General features: G+C 37.5%; 1 protein-coding gene across 6 annotated transcripts in view; it reads left to right on the top strand.

Moving 5' to 3' along the window:
• LOC149558568 (protein ACCELERATED CELL DEATH 6-like) overlaps positions 1 to 18673 on the top strand; it is a 47149-nt gene that overhangs the window by 155 nt on the left and 28321 nt on the right. The window contains exons 1-2 of one of the 6 annotated variants that reach the window (XM_089832739.1): positions 21 to 1280; positions 8812 to 9082. The exons of 1 other annotated variant lie outside the window; for it this stretch is intronic. The gene's annotated coding sequence lies outside the window, so the exon portion shown is untranslated. Of the gene's footprint in view, positions 1 to 20; positions 1281 to 8811; positions 9083 to 18673 lie in introns of those variants that run through there. 4 more of the 6 variants (XM_089832738.1, XM_089832742.1, XM_089832741.1 and 1 more) reach the window with 4 other exon arrangements.

Here is an 18673-nt window from a genome sequence, read left to right as displayed (position 1 = left end):
TTTGCATTTTTAAATGAAATTCAAAATCCTGATAGTTTTAATTTTTTTTAATAAATACAAATTTTCTGCTGCATAGCATTGGTTTACAGTCTGAAGAATGCGTCGTCTTCGTGGGTGAGAGATCTCGCTAGATGATAATTTGATTGTTTCATTCGGAGGCAATACCTGTGCTTGGGTTTTGATCGAAATGACGATTTTTCAGTTTTCCTGAGTGCTCGTTGTTCTATAATTTGGACTGTGATTTTTGGAGGGTTTTATAGTGTTGGGTTACATTGTCGAATCACCATATTACTTGGCGGTTCAATTAAAATGTGCATGTGAAGGGTGTAACTTGGTTGACTATGGGAAACTAAAACTGCATTCAGTATGGGTAAGTTCTTGACTGATTTCTGTGCGTTGGGCGATGAGAAAATGACTGAAATTTTATATGGAAAGGTGGACGACTATTTTAGTCAGAATGAAAGCGTTAATGGGAACAGGCGAACCCTTACGTTAACCCTTGCGTGTAATTTAGAGGCTGTCTGTGGAAACTTTGGAGTCTGTGGGTGCCAGATACAAAAGACAGCGTTGTGGGTCGATTTTGCAAGTTCAATTTTTTTTATATAGTTTTTAAGAACAAAATGTCTCTTGAAATCGAATACATTAGAGTGACAGTGAAATTTATTGGAGTGTGGGATTGAATATCCGAGGCTCCTTCCTAGTGCGTTGACTGTTGCTACATTATAAAAGAAGTCTCATTTGTTTTATGCTTCATAACCTTGGCTTTGCTGCTGCTCAAAAAAGAATAATAAGGGTCTGAATGTTGTTCCTGAAGCCAATAATTGTTTAGAAGTAATCTGGATACTCATTGCTGCTTTCAAGGTTATTTTGGCAGTAGAGGCAAGTTCTGTTGCTGCCACATTTAAAAGGAAGTTCCAATTGTTGCATGCCTCAATATCTTTTCTTTGCTGCTGCTCAAGAGAATATTTGTAATCAGATGTGCAAGAAGGGAAGCTTGTACCACGGTACTGATTTTGATCTGATAACTTCAATGGTGTAATCGTTATTTATTGTCCTTCTAGCTTATGATGTTTACCAAACAAATCTTTTAAGCAAAAAGGGGGGTTGTAAGCTACAAAGGAACAGTCTAGCTGCTTTAACTATGCCATCATAAACTCCTTTGGGCATTTGGAGCACTGAGAATAAATAGTTAGGGATGGTAGCTATCATTTCTTTGCTCATGGTGATTCTTCCTGCAAGAGACAGTTACCTTCTCCGTGAAGTCACCCTGTTGGGATAAGGTGACTCAGCTTTACCATAATTTCTTGTTTTATTTATGCTTTCATGGAAAGTTGCTAAATAAAATTGGATTCTTCCACAAGAAAAGACTTGGAGAAGTTTTTTGGTGATTTATTCTATTATGCTTTGTTTTTTATGCAAGGGTGTGCATAAGGAAGTTTCTAAAATAAGTTATAGATGTGTTGAATATAGACGCTTTAGAAACTGTTTCCTTTTGTACGAAAACTCTATAGGTACAAGGCATTGTTGTAGAAAATTATAGGAGTGTGAGCATTGTTTGAAGAGTGTTGTTATGCTGCCGGAATTGTTCTGGATTTGATATCACAGATGAATACTCTTGGAGAGTTGTGACTCTGTAGATTGTATTGTAACTATTGTTGCTGATAATACAATTGAGTCTAGCTTTGGAGTGGTGGGTTTTTTCCTAAGAAGGGTTTCCCACATATATCTTGCGTTCTGTGTTTATGAGTTGAATATTTCTATATGTATTTATTTAGCTTGCAATAGTTTAAGTTTTTGTGAGATAAATTTCAGCATCATCTCTCTTGTTAGATTTAGCATTTGGAAGCGTTTCCGCACTTAGGCTTCCTTTCAATTGGTATCAGAGCCTGGCCAGCTTTGTTACAATTGTTGGGTAGACAGGTTTTTTGTGCTGATCTAGTTTCAGTGGGAGTTTTGTAGAGGTTTTTTTTTCATAATCCTTATTGCAGGTTAGATATGGCAAGCACATCCAGTAGAGTAGAGATGGATAAGTTCAATGGCAGCAATTTCGAGTTGTGGAAACTTAAAATGGAGGACATGCTTGTAGATAGAGATCTATGGGATGTGGTTTCTTCAACAAAACCTCAGACTAAATCACAAGAAGAGTGGGATAAGGCAGATCGAAAAGCCAAGGGTTTGATAAGACTTTGTTTGGCTGATTCTGTACTCTTGAATATTCATGAAGAGAAGACTGCAACTAGTCTTTGGAAAAAGCTTGGTGATATTTATCAAAGAAAATCCTTGGTAAATAAGTTATTTCGAAGAAAGAAGTTGTATTCTTTGAGAATGGATGAAGGAGGTTCTGTTGCTGATCACTTGAATGTGTTTAATATGTTGATTGCTCAGTTGAATTCAGTTGGTGATAAGATTGATGATCAAGATAAATGCATGCTTATGTTATGTTCTTTGCCAGATTCATGGGACCACCTTGTTATGGCTATTGGAAGCACAACAACCACTTTCAAATTGGAGGATGTGGTTGGTTCACTGTTATCTGAAGAGATGCGAAGAAAGTCTTCTGAGATGGCTAAGGAGGCCCTTGTTGCTCGTGGTAGAACAACAGAGAAAGGCAAGAAAAATGACAAGAAGGGAAAATCCAAGTCTCCTGGTAAAAAATCCAAGGCAAAATGTTGGAACTGTGGCAAAATTGGACATCTTCGAAGAGACTGCAAAGAGGAGAAGAAAAAGAAAGGCAAGAAGGATATCTCTGATTTTGATACTGATAAATCTTCTCAAGATGATGTAGATGCTTCTGTTGCAGCCTTGGCAACGCATACATCAGAAGATGTTTGGTTGATAGATTCAGGTGCTTCTTTCCACATGACGTCTCACAGAGATTGGTTCTCAAAGTATGAAGAGTTTGACGGTGGAAAGGTGTATCTGGGTGATAACTCTCACCCGAATATTGTTGGTCGTGGTAGAGTCAAGATCCGATTCCCTGATGGTAGAGTGAAGGGGATTGATGGTGTACTGCATATCCCTAGTTTAGCAAGAAACCTACTTTCAGTCAGCAAGCTCGGTGATGTCGGTGTGCAGATTGTTTTCTCGAGTGATGGATGCAAGATGACAAGAGGTTCTATGGTCCTTGCTAAGGGTGTTAGGATTGGCACCTTGTATAGGCTGGATGCATGCACAATTCACTGCAATAGCACTTCTGTGAAGTCCAAGAAAAGGGCTTTAGATTCTTTATCGTCACCAACAAATCAAGAAAATAAGAAGACCATTGTTTCTACATCTAATGGTTGTGCTTTTTGGGTACCTAAGGGTGCTAATACTTTGGAGATGAAGCTCCCTGCTGAGAAGACAATGTTATGGCACCAAAGACTTGGTCACATTGGTGAAAATGGTCTTAGAACCTTGAAAAATAAAAGCCTTGTTGAAGGCCTTGATGATTGTAATATGGAGTTTGACTTCTGCGAATATTGTATTTATGGTAAACAACATCGTGTTTTTCCTTTTATTCCAGTTCTCACAAGTCTTATGGGGTTTTGGATTATATTCATTCATATGTGTTTGGTCCAGTTAATGTTCCTTCGATATCTAGATCTTTGTATTTTGTCTCATCCATAGATGATTATAGTAGAAGGACATTTGTGTATTTCCTCAGAAGTAAATCTGAAGTTTTTAATAAGTTCAAGGAATTTAAATCCTTGGTTGAAAATCAAATTGGTAGAAAAATTAAGTGTTTGAGGATTGATAATGGTGGTGAATTTTGTTCAGCAGAATTTGACAGGTTCTGTAAGGATCATGGAATTGAGAGACATAAAACAACTCCATACACTCCACAACAAAATGGAGTTGCAGAAAGGATGAATAGAACACTGATGGAGAGGGCTAGGAGTGTGTTGAGTGGTGCTGGTCTTGAACAAAAGTTCTGAAGTAGTAGCCATTGCATGTTATTTAATTAATAGGTCTCCTACTTCAGTGCTTGGTGAGAAGACACCTATGGAAGCGTGGTCTAGTAAGAAGCCCTCTTTGAGACATCTCAGAGTCTTTGGTTGTGAGGCATATGCTCATGTGCCAAGTGTAAAAAGATCAAAGTTGGAGAATAAGACAGTTAAGTGTATCTTCGTTGGCTATGGTGTCGGTGTGAAAGGTTACAAGCTTTGGGATCCAGTTGTAGAGAAGGTGCTCTATAGTAGAAGTGTTATATTTTGTGAGCTGAAACCTTCCACAGTTCTTTTGTAGCTAGAGAAGGAAGAGAAGCAGAAAAAGGAAGTAGTTCATTTTGCTACTATCTCTAAGGGAGAAGAACTGTGAGCTCCTGATAGACCTGAGAATGAGGAGAGCTTAAGTAGCTCTAGAAGTTCTGAAGAAGAGCAAGAACTTGAACCTCAAACTTTGAGGAGGTCTACTCGTGATAGACAACGACTTGATAGATTTGGTTATTCACCTGAGAGGTTTGGATATTCTTTGTTGGATTCTAGATGTATATTTGCTTTGATTTCTAACACTGACGAGCCTAGGACTGTTAGAGAGGCTATGGGTATGAATGATGCAGATTCCTGGATAGAAGCCATGAATGAAGAGATGGCAGCATTGAAGAAGAATGCTACATGGGATTTGGTGCCTTTTCCTGAAGGACGAAAACCAGTTGGATGTAAATGGGTGTTCAAGAAGAAAGTGGGTCCAAATGGTAGTGTTGAGAAGTATAAGGCACAGTTGGTTGCGAAGGGCTATTCATAGGTGGAGGGAATTGATTATGGTGAAATATTCCCTCCTATAGCAAAGTTGACATCCATTCGATTATTGTTATCACTTGCAGCAGCTTATGATTTTGAAGTTGAGCAAATGGATGTGAAGACAACATTTCCTCATGGTGATTTGAAGGAGGAAATTTATATGTCACAACCAGAGCATTTTGTTGAAAAAGGTAAAGAAAATCTTGTTTGTAAGTTGAAGAAATCTCTATATGGTTTGAAACAGTCTCCTAGAATGTGGTATCAAAAGTTTGACACCTATGTGTTGTCTTTGGGATTTCTGAGATCTAAATCTGACCATTTTGTGTATTATAAATCTGAAAATGGTCACATTCTTATCATAGTCCTGTATGTGGATAATATGTTATTTATTGGGAATGGTAAAACAATGATTTCAGATTTGAAGTCTCAGTTAGCAGCACAGTTTGAGATGAAAGATCTAGGTGCAGCCAGATATATTCTTGGGATTGAGATCATTAGAGATAGAGCTAGCAGAAAGCTTTGGATGAGCGAGAGGAAGTATGTAAACTCTGTGTTGGAGAAATTCAGCATGGCAGCTTACAAGCAATTAGTTGTTCCAATATTACATGGAACAAAGTTATCTAAGGAGGATTGTCCACAATCTCCTACCGAAATGGAGGACACGTCTCGAGTACCTTATGCGAGTGCTGTTGGCAGTTTGATGTATGCTATGGTTTGTACAAGACTAGACATTGCCCAAGTAGTGGGAGTCCTTAGTCGATATATGGCTAATCTGGAAGGGTGCATTGGGATGCAGTTAAGAGAGTGTTCAAATATTTGAGAGGCACATCTGAGTATTGCTTGTGTTTTCAAGGTAACTCTTCTGTATCTTGTCGTTCTATTTGCATTCGTGGATATGTGGATTCAGATTGGGTAGGCGACATTGATAGTAGAAGATCCACCAGTGGATATGCTTTTATGATGTTTGGTGGTGCAATTAGTTGGATGAGTAAGCGGCAAGCTGTAGCTGCTTTGTCTACTACGGAAGCAGAGTACATGGCAGCTACTCATGCTTCTAAAGAGGCCATTTGGCTTAAGAGATTGTGTTCTGATATTGGTTTTGATGCAGGACAGATTACTATCTATTGTGATAGCCAAAGTGCTATCTGTTTAGCAAAGAATGCTATTTTCCATGCCAGAACAAAGCATATTGATGAACAGTATCATTTTGTTCGTGATATGGTGGAAGATGGAAAGGTGAAGTTAGAAAAGGTTGCGACTTTGGAGAATGTTGCGGATGCACTGACAAAGCTAGTGAACATTGAGAAGTTCAGATGGTGTGTTAGTTCTATGGGCCTTGGGGCCTCTGCTGTGATACAGTAACTCTTGTAAGGTCTTCGTCAAGTGGGAGATTGTTGGGATAAGGTGACTCAGCCTTACCATAATTTTTTGTTTTATTTATGCTTTCATGGAAAGTTGCTAAATAAAAGTGGATTCTTCCACAAGAAAAGACTTGGAGTAGGAAAACAAAAAGCTTCTATTTTTTGGTGATTTATTCTATTATGCTTTGTTTTTTATGCAAAGGTGTGCATAAGGAAGTTTCTAAAATAAGTTATAGATGCATTGAATGTAGACGCTTTCGAAACTGTTTCCTCTTGTACGAAAACTCTAAGTACAAGGCATTGTTGTAGAAAATTATAGGAGTGTGAGCATTGTTATGTTGCCGGAATTGTTCTGGATTTGATATCATAACTGAATACTCTTGGAGAGTTGTGACTCTGTAGATTGTATTGTAACTATTGTTGCTGATAATACAATTGAGTCTAGCTTTGGAGTGGTCGGTTTTTTCCTGAGAAGGGTTTCCCACGTATATCTTGTGTTCTGTGTTTATGAGTTGAATCTTTCTATATGTATTTATTTAGTTTGCGGTAGTTTAAGTTTTTGTGAGATAAATTTCAGCATCATCTCTCTTGTTAGATTTAGCATTTGGAAGCATTTCTGCACTTAGGCTTCCTTTCACACCCAACTTTGGATTGTTGAGAAGATCTTGTTCCAAAATATGATTTGCGAGTCTTTGCAACAAAAGGGATACAAAGATAGTTACAAGGAAGGTTGTCCTCTCTTAAATTCCAAGATGTATAGAATGCGACCACTAATCAACGTACTAGTATGTTGGATTAATTTTTCTTTACTTCCCCGGGTTAACCACTTGACCCCATAACCTGGTAATTTTCGAGCACATATTTAATATATTTTGCTTCTCTGACAAAAGGCTCTACAAATAGTAATGTATTATCTGCAAACAAGGAATGTGTATAAGAGATATACGACTGTGGATTAGTTGTCCCTAATGATTTATTTGATCTCCTTGTCGTGCCTTGTGGGACATAGAAAAGAAGCCAGCCAATGAATCATTTAGTTTAACAAAGACTTTGCACTATTGGGATACAATAGATTCTGTTTGCACCATTTTGTTGTAAAACCCAATCGCCCCTAGACTTCAAGAGTTCCCAATTTACCTTATCACATGCTTTCATCATATCTAATTTTATTATTGATGTAAAAAATTTCTGTTGATGAATAGAATGTAGAAATTCATGTGCTATTATTGCTCCTTCAATAGTCTATTTTCTCGAGACAAAACCACCCTTCTCTTTTGATGTAATACCTAAGAAATGTTTTGCAAGCCCTTTTTTTTGAAAGAGGGGTAAAATTTTATCCAAGAACAATCAGTAGTACAAAGTAGAAGGCCCGGAGCCCAACCACAATATCAATCACCAAGCAAAAGATTCCAGAAGGAACAATACAAAAGGCTATTACATAATCCTTCCTTCCAAGATTAGCCTCTCCAAACTCTCAATCCAATTTGGGGGTAATCCCTCCTAGCCCACAACATCTCCTCTTTGCTAGTCAAAGTCCACTTTGCTAGACACTCAACCATTCTGTTCCACTCCCTAGGAATATGACAAAAAGAAATTTAATTCAAGGAATTGCATAGGCTCAAGATCTTGTTAAAGAGTTTTGCAAGCCTTAGGGTAATAGCTTATGATAAAATTTTATAGATGGTGTTGCAAAGAGAGATGTGACTAAACTCTGCAAAGCTGGTAGGATTTGATTTTTGGGTATTAAAACAATGTGAGTAGTATTGAGATCCTTTTACGTTGTCTCAGTTCTACGTGATTCCTCCAAAGTCAACCAAATATCTTTTCAACCAAAATGCCAACAAATCTGATAGAATACAAAAGTAAAACCGTTAAGACCTTGGGGCCTGTTGTGAGGTTTTCACACCATCGCCCCAAAACTTGAGGACCCCCTTTTTTCGGGCAAACCTTGGCAATTTTTGCAGTGTTGGAAATTTTTCGGTTGCCTTAGCAAATTTTTTGAAGTTGTCCAAAGGTTTTCAATTTGAAAATTTTACGCTTGGGATGCCTTCGGTCTAGGGGGGATTTGATTTGATTTATTTTTCACCTGGTGTAAAACTTGAATTTTTCTGGAACATATAATTTTATCCTTAGGCCAAATAGAATTCAAAAACAACAATTTTTTTCGATGGTTAGTTGGCAGGATAAATTGCAAATTTTGGACTTCGATGGATTTTTGAAAATTTGAAATAATTGTATAAGCTTGAGCATTTTCAAAATGAATTTGTTAGATTTAGTCGTGTTGGAAAATCTTGAATATTTTGGTGAAAAAGGAAATTTTTGATAGTGAAATTGAAATTGGAGTTTGAATTTTAACCGTTAGGAAAAGGATTAATTTTGTCAAAAAAAAAAATTGTATTGCAAAATTGAAATTAGATTAAATTGCAAAATCTCATTAATTTGGTTGAAATTTAGCCTAGAGGATTTTAGAAATGTTAAAGAAAGTTGGTAATTTGGAATTGAAAATTGATTTTGGCTTGTTAAATTCAATTTCAATGATATTTTAATTGTGAAAACGTTATTAAATGAAAATTTTGACATCTCCTAGGCTTACCTTGTTTCTATTTTGCAATTTTTGATCAAACCTAACAACTAAATGGGCCAATTTCAGTATAGGGCTAAGTAATTTTAATATTGCATTTAAATCTAGCATTAATTGAGGTACTAATTTAATTTTGTTTTCCCTCCAGGCAGGTCGTCCCACTTGGAGAGGCAAAATTTTGGTATAAGAGGGGCTTCCCCCACTCTTATTTCCTCATTCCTTTTTCCTCCTCCTCAGATGTGCGATTTTCTCCTAAGGGAGGCAAATTTCAGCTTGGGCAATTTTTGGGGCAGATTTCTCCATTTCTTGGCGGCATTTTTTCTCCTTCTTGCTTGGGCAAATTTCTGCCCTAGGACGAGAGCAGATCTGATTTTTTTCAGCTTGGGCGATTTTTTTGAAGTCTGATTTCTCCATCTTTGGTAGTGATTTCTCCTTCTAGAATTTGGTGATTTTTTTTTCAGCTTGGGCGATTTTTTTGAAGTCTGATTTCTCCATCTTTGGTAGTGATTTCTCCTTCTAGAATTTGGTGATTTTATTTGGTGAAAGTACAACATGATTTAAGATCTGATTTTTGGCAAGTGTGGGCAATTTCGAGGAAGTTGAAATTCTGATTTTTGCTAGGGCATCATTATTTGTAAGGAGGATTGAAATTTCTAAGATCTGATTTGAACTTGAAGAGAACCCAATTATTGGTAAAGGCAGATTTAAGGTAAAATTCTATTCATTTTTAGAGGTGAAGATTGGTTTTAAAGGTAGATTCTATTCCTTGTTCTTGCTGGTCTGTTTCCTTGATTTTCTTCTTGCACTCATCATCCACCACTTCATAATTCCATTAATAGGCTGAAGTTGGGAGATATAGGTGTAGATTTTATGATAAGACATTTGGAGAGGCAGAAATAAGCTAGACCACCCTAGAATTGAAGTTGGGAGATATAAGTGTAGTCCATCCCAAGGTAATGAAGAGACAGAAATAAGTGGTAGTCCCATCCCTAGGAAAGAAGTTTGGAGATTTATAAGTGTAGAGATAGGACTTGGAGAGGCAGAAATAAACTAGATTCCATTGATAAAAAGAAGGTTGGAGATTGATAAGTGTAGTCCATATCATTTAGAATGAAGGGGCAGAAATAAGTGTTTAGGATGGTAGATGTTAGTGCAAGCAAGAACCCAAAAGGAATAAATACTAAAAAGACAAGGAAAACATGATGCCTAAGACCACCTTCTTGAAAGTGAGGTGAATAAGTGATACCAATATCAACATGGTGAACATGGTACAATTGAAGGGACAATCCCCCATAGCAAAGAAGATCTACAAGAGCGAAATTGTACACGTGGCGACTTTCCCTCCTACATTGCCTTGTCTGGAATTGGTAATGGAATGTGCATCCCGATTTGATATTGTGACCAAGTTCATCATTTTCAATGAAGGGAAAAGAGTGTTGGCTAACATCAGCGGATAAGTGGTCAAAGAAGTATTCAATTTTTTCTAGTATAAAGGCATGACAGTGGTAATGATGGATTAGGCGGCCAAGTTATTTCAGGAAAATTAGGAGGCCTATTTCATTCATCTAAAGCAAAATTGGTTACACGAAGGCAAGAAGGGAGTTACCAGGTCATCAAAGCTCATCAAGTCAGATTTCAAACCAGAGTATAGTGATCTTATTGTGCTTCTCAGCCTAATTATGGGCGTGGCTCAAAGTATGCAATTCGAAAGCTAGATGTACTACTTTATGGATGAAATTAAAAATGGAAAGAGAAAATTTGATTGGGATAGAATTATAAGTGAAAATCTAGAGTTGCAACTTAGGATGGTGCAAAATCAAAAGCAATTCTATATGGGATCCTATCTTTTTTATCTGATTGCAAGACTATATGAAAATCTTGGACTTAATGCCTTAGGAGTGATTGGCAATGGGCCGGAGCAATGCTTGGTGCATGAGTGCTATCCATAGCTTCATTTGCACAATGTCAAAGATTATAAGATGTTTTATGACGCCTTTCCCATGAAGACGGTAAAGATATTACAAGGGACACTTGTTAGGAGACTCTCATTAGAAGCGGAAGTAAAAGTTAAGAAGTATGGGAGTTGGTTCATCCAATTTCCGCAATTCACATATATTAGAGTGGTGGGAAGTACAGTTTGCCAAGAGACTTCCAAGGTACCCACCCGACAAGATAGTTTTGATGGAGTTGGTTAGGCAACTTGAGCATTATGACAAGATGATGAAACTTAAAGGTGAGATAGGGATTACCTTCTCATTTGGAATAGGCAATGATACTTGCCCCAAACCTGTCGCCTTTGTAGTTGCAGAGAAAGAATTAGAATGGTATCATCTAGGATGGTATAGAGCAAGACAAGGATTCAATCCTAATGGTCTTATCAAGGCATCTCACGAAAACACATTCAAACATATTCCTACTATAGAAGATTTTTGGGCCAATGCAAAGGCTGACTTTCATGTGAGAAAGCTAGCTTTCTTGAGATTGTCAGTAGGCATGATGAGGGCAATCAGATGGACAGGCCTTGAAATTCCCGATCAACTGGAAGAGGATGAAAATGTGCTAAGAGAGGATTATGATACAGTGAATGGAACAAAATTGGGTCCAGTGGATTGGGATGATCATCAGGATCCTTCCTTAGAGGCAGTTACAAGGACAGTGGATCTACACACTGAGTCGTGGTACAATGGGAAGTTAAGGCAATTACAAACTTGGAATGTATGTCTTACTTATGAGAAGATGAAACTGGAGGAAGAAGGTCCAACGGAGTCAGTTAGATAGAAAGGTGAAGCCAGTAGCCAGCAACCAAGAGCAGTTAAGTACAAGAAGAAAAATTTGGCGGTTGAGAAAAGTAAAGAACATCAGGAACCTCCTGCAAAGAGACGGAATGCAACATCATTAAAGGAGAGCATAATTGAGGCTAGAGGCCAAGAGGATGATACAAGTGGACAAAGGGCCATGGTAGAGGTAAGCTTTGATTCCAAATCAAGCGGTTATAGTAACAGTATTGAGTACTCTCCTTTCTCGGAGAACTAACATGGAGATGATGTGACAATCACTAGTGAAGAAGAGGATATGCTAGTTGATATTGAGGAAATAAGCTAGGCGCCTGAGGCTGTTGGTGATGCTTTGCTAGTCGAACCAAATCCAGATTTGGGGAGATGCACTGCATCGCTATGGTTAAGGCAAATGCTTATGCCAAGAGACGAGGTGGTGACTGTCCGAACAGTTGAAGATATTCAAGGGTTAGTGGAAAAGGATGATAGCGAGAAACAAAAACAAATTACAAAAATGGTGGCAAAGGTAATCAGGAGTGGCGATGAGGGTCACCGAAAAGTTCAGGTTGCCATACCAAAGGTTAGCAAGGCAGTGGATGAGATTGTAGCTCAAGATTATGAAATAGTAGAGCATAACTTGGGAAGAATCATGGATGACATGGAATGTGAGGAGATCTAGGAAGGCATGATTTCAATTAAAGAAAGGTTGAGAAAGACAAATGAGAGGATTGTAAAGTTGGAGGCTGAAAACAAGTATTGGAGGGATTGCCAGCCTATCCAATAGTTGCACTAGGAAACCCTTCCACAAGATAACAGGAGCAATATAAAAGAGACATTGACTTAGCTGCGCGAAGTCAAAGATTGGATCCATGATATAATTCAAGATGGACGAAATTTCTTGCCTTTCTTTATCTTGACATTCAGGTCATTATTAGAGACAAATTCAAAACATTTGAAGGTGAGGGGGTGGATTTCTTTCCAATCAAGGACTTAGCCATTCCTAGGCTATGTGCATTTATTGAGCTACCAGAGAGATATTTGAAGAGAGCCAAGTTGGTGGACGAAGGAGGAATGAGTATGGTTGGAGTCTTAGTTTGTTGTCTTGACCATCAGATTGAGGATACTTGAAGAGATATGGAATGAGATTGCACAACATAGCCCAGGTGTTGACTCTTCCATTTCAACTATGTTGGGCGATGTTGGAGTTGCACTTGATTTTGAAGATATCAAAGAGGAGAACATCAGTGAGACAAAATTTGGATTGAGATTGGATGAGTTGGGGAAGGTTGCTATCAAGAAGAAGCATTTGGGCACCCTTGCCTCTCTCAATGCCTTTATCGGATATGTGAAACAGTATGAGAAGGATCATGAGAAGACACTGCAAGCAGCGAGCAACATGATGAATTCAGCTGAGCTCAAGATGAAGCACATGCTTTGCCCTCCCATGGAGGAAGTCAACGACAAGTTAGCCAAGTTCATCGCTTTGGCTAAAAAGATGAAAGAAAATGGTAGAATTATATGAGAAGATCATTTGATGTAAGCCCAAGTGGCAAATTCTCCTTCTTTTGGGTAGGATAGGTGTCTGATTCTGATTGGCTACCATTTTGGTGCCTTCTTATTGGTTGCCACTTTTTTTTTTCATTGGTCCATTGATGAGGTGGCAACCCTAATTTGGGTTTCTAGGATTTGATCTAGGTCATTGATTTTGCCTCTTAATCTCTACTGTTGGTTGTAATTTTGGCCCCTATATAAGGCCATTTGCTCTCATTTGTAAAGGGTTGAAGAAAATTGTTACTTAAGATAGTACCAAAATTGCTTCTCTTATCATTGTTGTGACTTGCATGGTGATAAAAACACTTGGTGTTATTGCATGGTTTCTACTTCCAATAGTTAGAGTTAATTTCCATTGAAGTTGTTAAAGTAGATTTTACTTCAAGAAAGTTGTTAAGAGTAAGAGTAGATGGATAGTTGCATGGTGATATTAGTAGATGTTTGGTAGGGATCTATAAACTAGGCCACTAGCATTCTAGCGGTTTGTTAGGAAGACTTGCGTGGTAATCTAGTGTTTTTCCATTGAATCATTGCATCTATGGAGGTGGAGCCACTGATAAGTTTTCATCAGATTTGATCCCTGTCCATTTGCTAATCTTTCCATTCATAGGAGTAGGAGTAGAGTAGCAAGTAGTTTAGTAGTTGGAGTTTTTGAAGAAGAAAGTTAGAAAGGAGAAGCATCATTGGTAGACACACCCTCCATCATCATCACCATCAACATTATTTGGCGCTCACATACTTTACAAAGCCATCATCATCACCATCACAACGAGAGTTAAACATCCTTGAATGAACAACGTAAGCCTGCCTACGTGATTAACCAACAAATCACATTAATATAACTGAGTTAGTATCCACAGGTGTAAGGAACATTGGAGTTTTTCTCATGTCTTTATGAGTATTTACTATTCAAGAGAGTGATTGAGTGTTTGATATTCCATGTCAAGTATTCAATCTCTATATGTTATGTAGTGGTACAAAACTAACATCAACATGGCCTTGTTTGGTGAGAGGGTAAACGCAACATCCTTTACTTTTACAAAGTGATTGGTGACATGTTGTGAGGTTTTCACACCATCACTCTATTTCAAATGGGTGTTAGAAATAGATAATACTGAGAGGGGGAGGGGGGGGGGCGGGGGGGGGGGGGGGGGGGGGGTGAATCAGTATTCTACAAACTTTTGCCGACAACTGAATATTGTTAATTACTTTATAACTTGCATATGAAAGTAAACCAACAATGCTAAATAATAAATATAACCATACATAAAGAAAACTCATAACACCATTATTTGTTAATTAGGGAAACCCTAGCCAAGGGAAAACCCTGGTGGGGATGGTACCCACAAGATGATCCACTAAACAAAAGAATTTTGTTAAGGATATTGACCCTGTTAGGAGATTATGAAATACATATAGTGTCTCGAGTCCTTGTTAGAGGACTAGACCCTGTTAAAAGCCTCAACCCTGTTAGGAGTTGGTAGATCAAATACAATGTATGCAAGAAGAGCCCACTGCCCTAACATGCAATATACAATTAAGTTTCTTCACAAGAGTAGATATACATACAATACGATCTTATTACTGTATCTCGCACTTGCTTTGATCATACATCAGATTTCGCATCACATAAGGCTCACATATCATTCAAGCTTTCTTCACATATAATTCGCATCACATTCACTCTTCACACTATTTGCGCAAGATATGATCTTTACTTATATCTTGCAAATTAATAAATCGTTGCTTAGTTGGCTTTGATGCTTTCATGCGCTTGACCAAATATAAATAACTTTGGGTAAACATCTAGGATGTCGGCCCAACATGATTAAGTAATTATTTTGTTTCAAAAATAATTCCTTAAGCTGTATACTCCAATTAGCTGCCGTGGTCTGTTCTGCTCTGCTGATTACCTGAACTAGTAATTTAATTGTAGCTTGCTCTGTACTATCCATACAAGTTTGCGCATTGACATACGCCATCGTGACCTTGTCAACTATCAATCCTCAACTGCACATGAACAAACTCAAAGTCTGTCGTTCGTACATACTGTATCTGTAACTCACCTACTGCAACCTGTCTAACACTTAGACAATTTTCTAACTCTGATTGCATAAATGAAATGCTAAATATATGTTGCCATAAATGACAACATTACGACATCTATCTGGTAATGAGTGTTTGAAGCTCACTCATTTGGCCTTTGATCTGATTATCAAAATCTGACATTGCACACTGTCCATACAACTTCTTACCTTCATCTTTGCTCTTCCTTTACTCTTTAATGCACATATCGAATGTTTTCATATCATTTCTGACATTTGTGCATATTGTATCAAACAGTGATGCATCACGCTTTGCTTGTGCTTGTATTGAAGCAATTTCACACAAGATTGTTAATTTTTCATCAAAAGATTTCATCCATTCTTTTGCCTTTGTCTATAAGTCTGGATTTATGACAGTTATGTGGATTTTCTTCTGCATTCTCTCTAAGGCTTTTGTCAGCGTTCTTTCCAAAGACTTCACTGGTTTGTTCTTTTCAAGTAATTTTCTCAAGGAGCTCATTCCCTTTCTGATCATCATCATCATTAGTTATTGCTGCTGTTGTTGCTGTTACTGGAAGTTGTTGCTGGAATTAGTGCAATTGCTTTTAGTTTTGTGCTCTTCTTTTCTTCCTCTTGTGTTCTTTTCTCCTTCTCTTCTTCTCTCTTACTTTCTTCCTCAGCTTTCTTTCTTTCTTTTTCTAATCTCTTCTCATTTTCAACTCTTGTTGCTTCTTGCTCTTTATTTCTTTCATCTTCTTCCTTTCTCTCTTCTTGTTTCTTTCTCTTTGTTTCTTTTCTTTCTACTCTTTCTTTCTTTCTTGTTCCTCTATCTTTCTCTTCACTGCATTTTTCTTTGCTTCTTCATCATCCTCTTCATCCAAGCTTGAGTAGGCAGCGATATTGCCAACAATGTTAGTTCCATAAGCTGTAAACAGATTCTCTTTGACATCAACTGTCATATGCGTACTATCCACTTGCATGGATTCAGTACCCATAACTATGTGAGGAGGTGAATAAGTTTTCTGTGCCTCTTCAACTTCTTCTTCACCTTCAGTAGGAGTACTGGCCTCCACATAAATTGGACTCATTGTTTCCGGTTGCGCACTATCCTTGGTGATCTTAGGCATGGAAGTCATATATTTTACTATGGCTTCTTCTGTTTTCTTCCTGACTTTTTAATAGTTACCTCCCATAAGAAGAATTGCTCTTCGTTTATTTCTTAGCAAAGGTTCTATACCTTTCAAAATCTTTTCTATATCTTCCTTTGTACTTACTTCACACAATTTATTAATCATATTCTCTCTTAATTTAGAGTCTTGCTCTACTACTCTTTTTTTCCTGTTTATCAATCTATTGTACAAATCTTTTGGTATCTTATTTTGGATGCTATCAAATCTCTTATTCCTCAGAATCATATTCCTTACAATGGCATTTTCTAATTGTCTCCAATCCATGTTATTGTACAAACTATAATACTTATTCAATTGAACAAAATTGTCATTATCTATAATCTGCATATTCAGATTTTCTACCTTAGGTTTTCAAGCTTTCTTACTCGCTGGTGTCCTTCCTTCAACTGCTTATTCAACTGGCTTCTCTTTGGTTTCTTCCTCAGACTCCTCAAACTCATTGATTTGCAGTGTTTTTCTCCTCTTTCTGAGTCCACTGATGGTCTGCTTGACCCTTTTCTTGGGAGATGGTGTAGGTTCTTGCTTAAGCTTTATCAATTTTTCTGATTTCCTTTGCGCAACTGCTATATCATCTTATGGTTTCCTCTTTTGCTGACTATGTTGTACGCTAACTAGTTGAACCTGCAGCTGTTGCATATGGTTCAATAGGTGTCTGTGAAGTAGGCTCTGTTACTGTCACTCCTTCAGACGAGTGCTGCAATAGCAATAGGTGTGGCTGCCAACACCTCACTTTTCCCACTTGCTTTTATCTCCATTGCTATGCTTTTGATCTCATTAAATTCTTCTCTTGTCATACCGGATTCCTTAAGAATGGATTCTATCTTCTTCTCCACATTTCTTTTAATTCAGCAAACACACCATCATCTATCACCATTCTTCATTTTGGAAAGAGCTTCCGCCTTCTTCAAGTGTTGCGTCAATCATAATCAGTATTCGGTGCCAAGTTTCTTGCACCAGAGCGACAGTAGCTGATTGATATTGTTCTTGTTTTCATATCAATCAGTGATCGTGCATTGCAACATTGTTCAGGAATCATTCAAGCCCTTTGCAAAGGACGACCTCCAGTTAGGTCATGAAATCACCATTGATAAACTTTATGTTTTATATTTAAAATGATATAGTGAGGCATAGTTGAAGCCTGCTTGGAAAGTTAAAGTAATGTTGTTAGAATCGATCAAGATATGATGTCTTCTTTCTTGATGTATATATTGTCAGAATGCTCCAAAACTATGGCTTTTGCTCATATAAGAAAATTCTCTTTCCAAATCATGAATAACTGGAGTGTGGCTATGAATATTAATGCTTAAACATTCAAATAATCTTTTATAATGCCAAGGCGAGATTGACATATACATTGGTTGTGATTACAAATGCTTATACATCCACCTAGTGATTTAGCATGCTCGAGATGGAGGGTGTGAAATGGCAATCATTGAACTATGGTTATTCCTGCATGATAAAAGAAAAGAACCATCATTAACTTAAACAAGTAACAAGAGATGTTAAAGTCCATGTCAGCTCATGGTGTGTTGACACTTTAACACTAGGATGCTTAGTGGCTGGACAATGGTGTCCCAAGCTTAATCCCCGGGGTAGGGAGGGCTTTTATCAGTAGAGATTGTGTGGGGATACTTAAGGGTCTGCGATTGGGAGGTTAAGCACTTGGCAATGCTTCTCCTCTTTACCAGATGCCAAGACTTGCACAAGGCAAAGATACTATTTGCTTTCAAATATCTTCTAGTAATGGGTATTTTATTTTTATGAATTTGCAATTTCAAGTTGAAGTTATGTTTGACAGTTAATATCGTTTAATGAGTTATTCTGTTATAGCTGTTTGTTGTCTTCCATTTGAATATGTAAAGTGGTTGTAAAACTGTCTTCATGTGATTATGAATAGTAACATATCTTTACTAGTAGAAAATGATCTCTTTTTCCATTTAGCAATGGTTACTTACGATGGCAGCTAGATATATTGCATTTTCTAGTTAAATGCTCTTCTAATTGTTGGTTAAGGAAATTCAGTTAACTCGGTATAACTATTGATCTCTTTCATATGAACATGTAAAATAATTGTTTTAATTGCCTTCTTATGCTCATGAATATGGAAAAGTAGCTATGTTCAATGATATGATAGTTCTTAGTTAAGGCTAAAAAAGGGGATGTTACAGTTGGTCATCAAGGGAGGAGATATACATTGTGGCATTCATCTTCTTCTTCTTCTTTGGTGCACATTTACATCCATGGCTCGATGATTTGGATTTGGTTTGGTGATTTTCTACGTCCTTCATTGAAGATTCAACATCGACAATCAAGCATTGCAAAATCCTTATTGACAAGGGTTTCAACAAGTAAAATGAATATTTACATTTGTCTTGCTTGCTTTACATTTCATTTCATTTCAAGGTTGATTCCTAAATCTAGGGCTTGACCAACTTTGCATAAACCATTTG

This window comes from Cupressus sempervirens, chromosome 5 (genome assembly GCF_028749045.1).
Source record: "Cupressus sempervirens isolate cs-2001-9-10 chromosome 5, ASM2874904v1, whole genome shotgun sequence".
NCBI lineage: Eukaryota > Viridiplantae > Streptophyta > Pinopsida > Cupressales > Cupressaceae > Cupressus > Cupressus sempervirens.
Note: the sequence above shows the minus strand (reverse complement) of the source record. Positions and strands in the feature narration are given on the sequence as shown.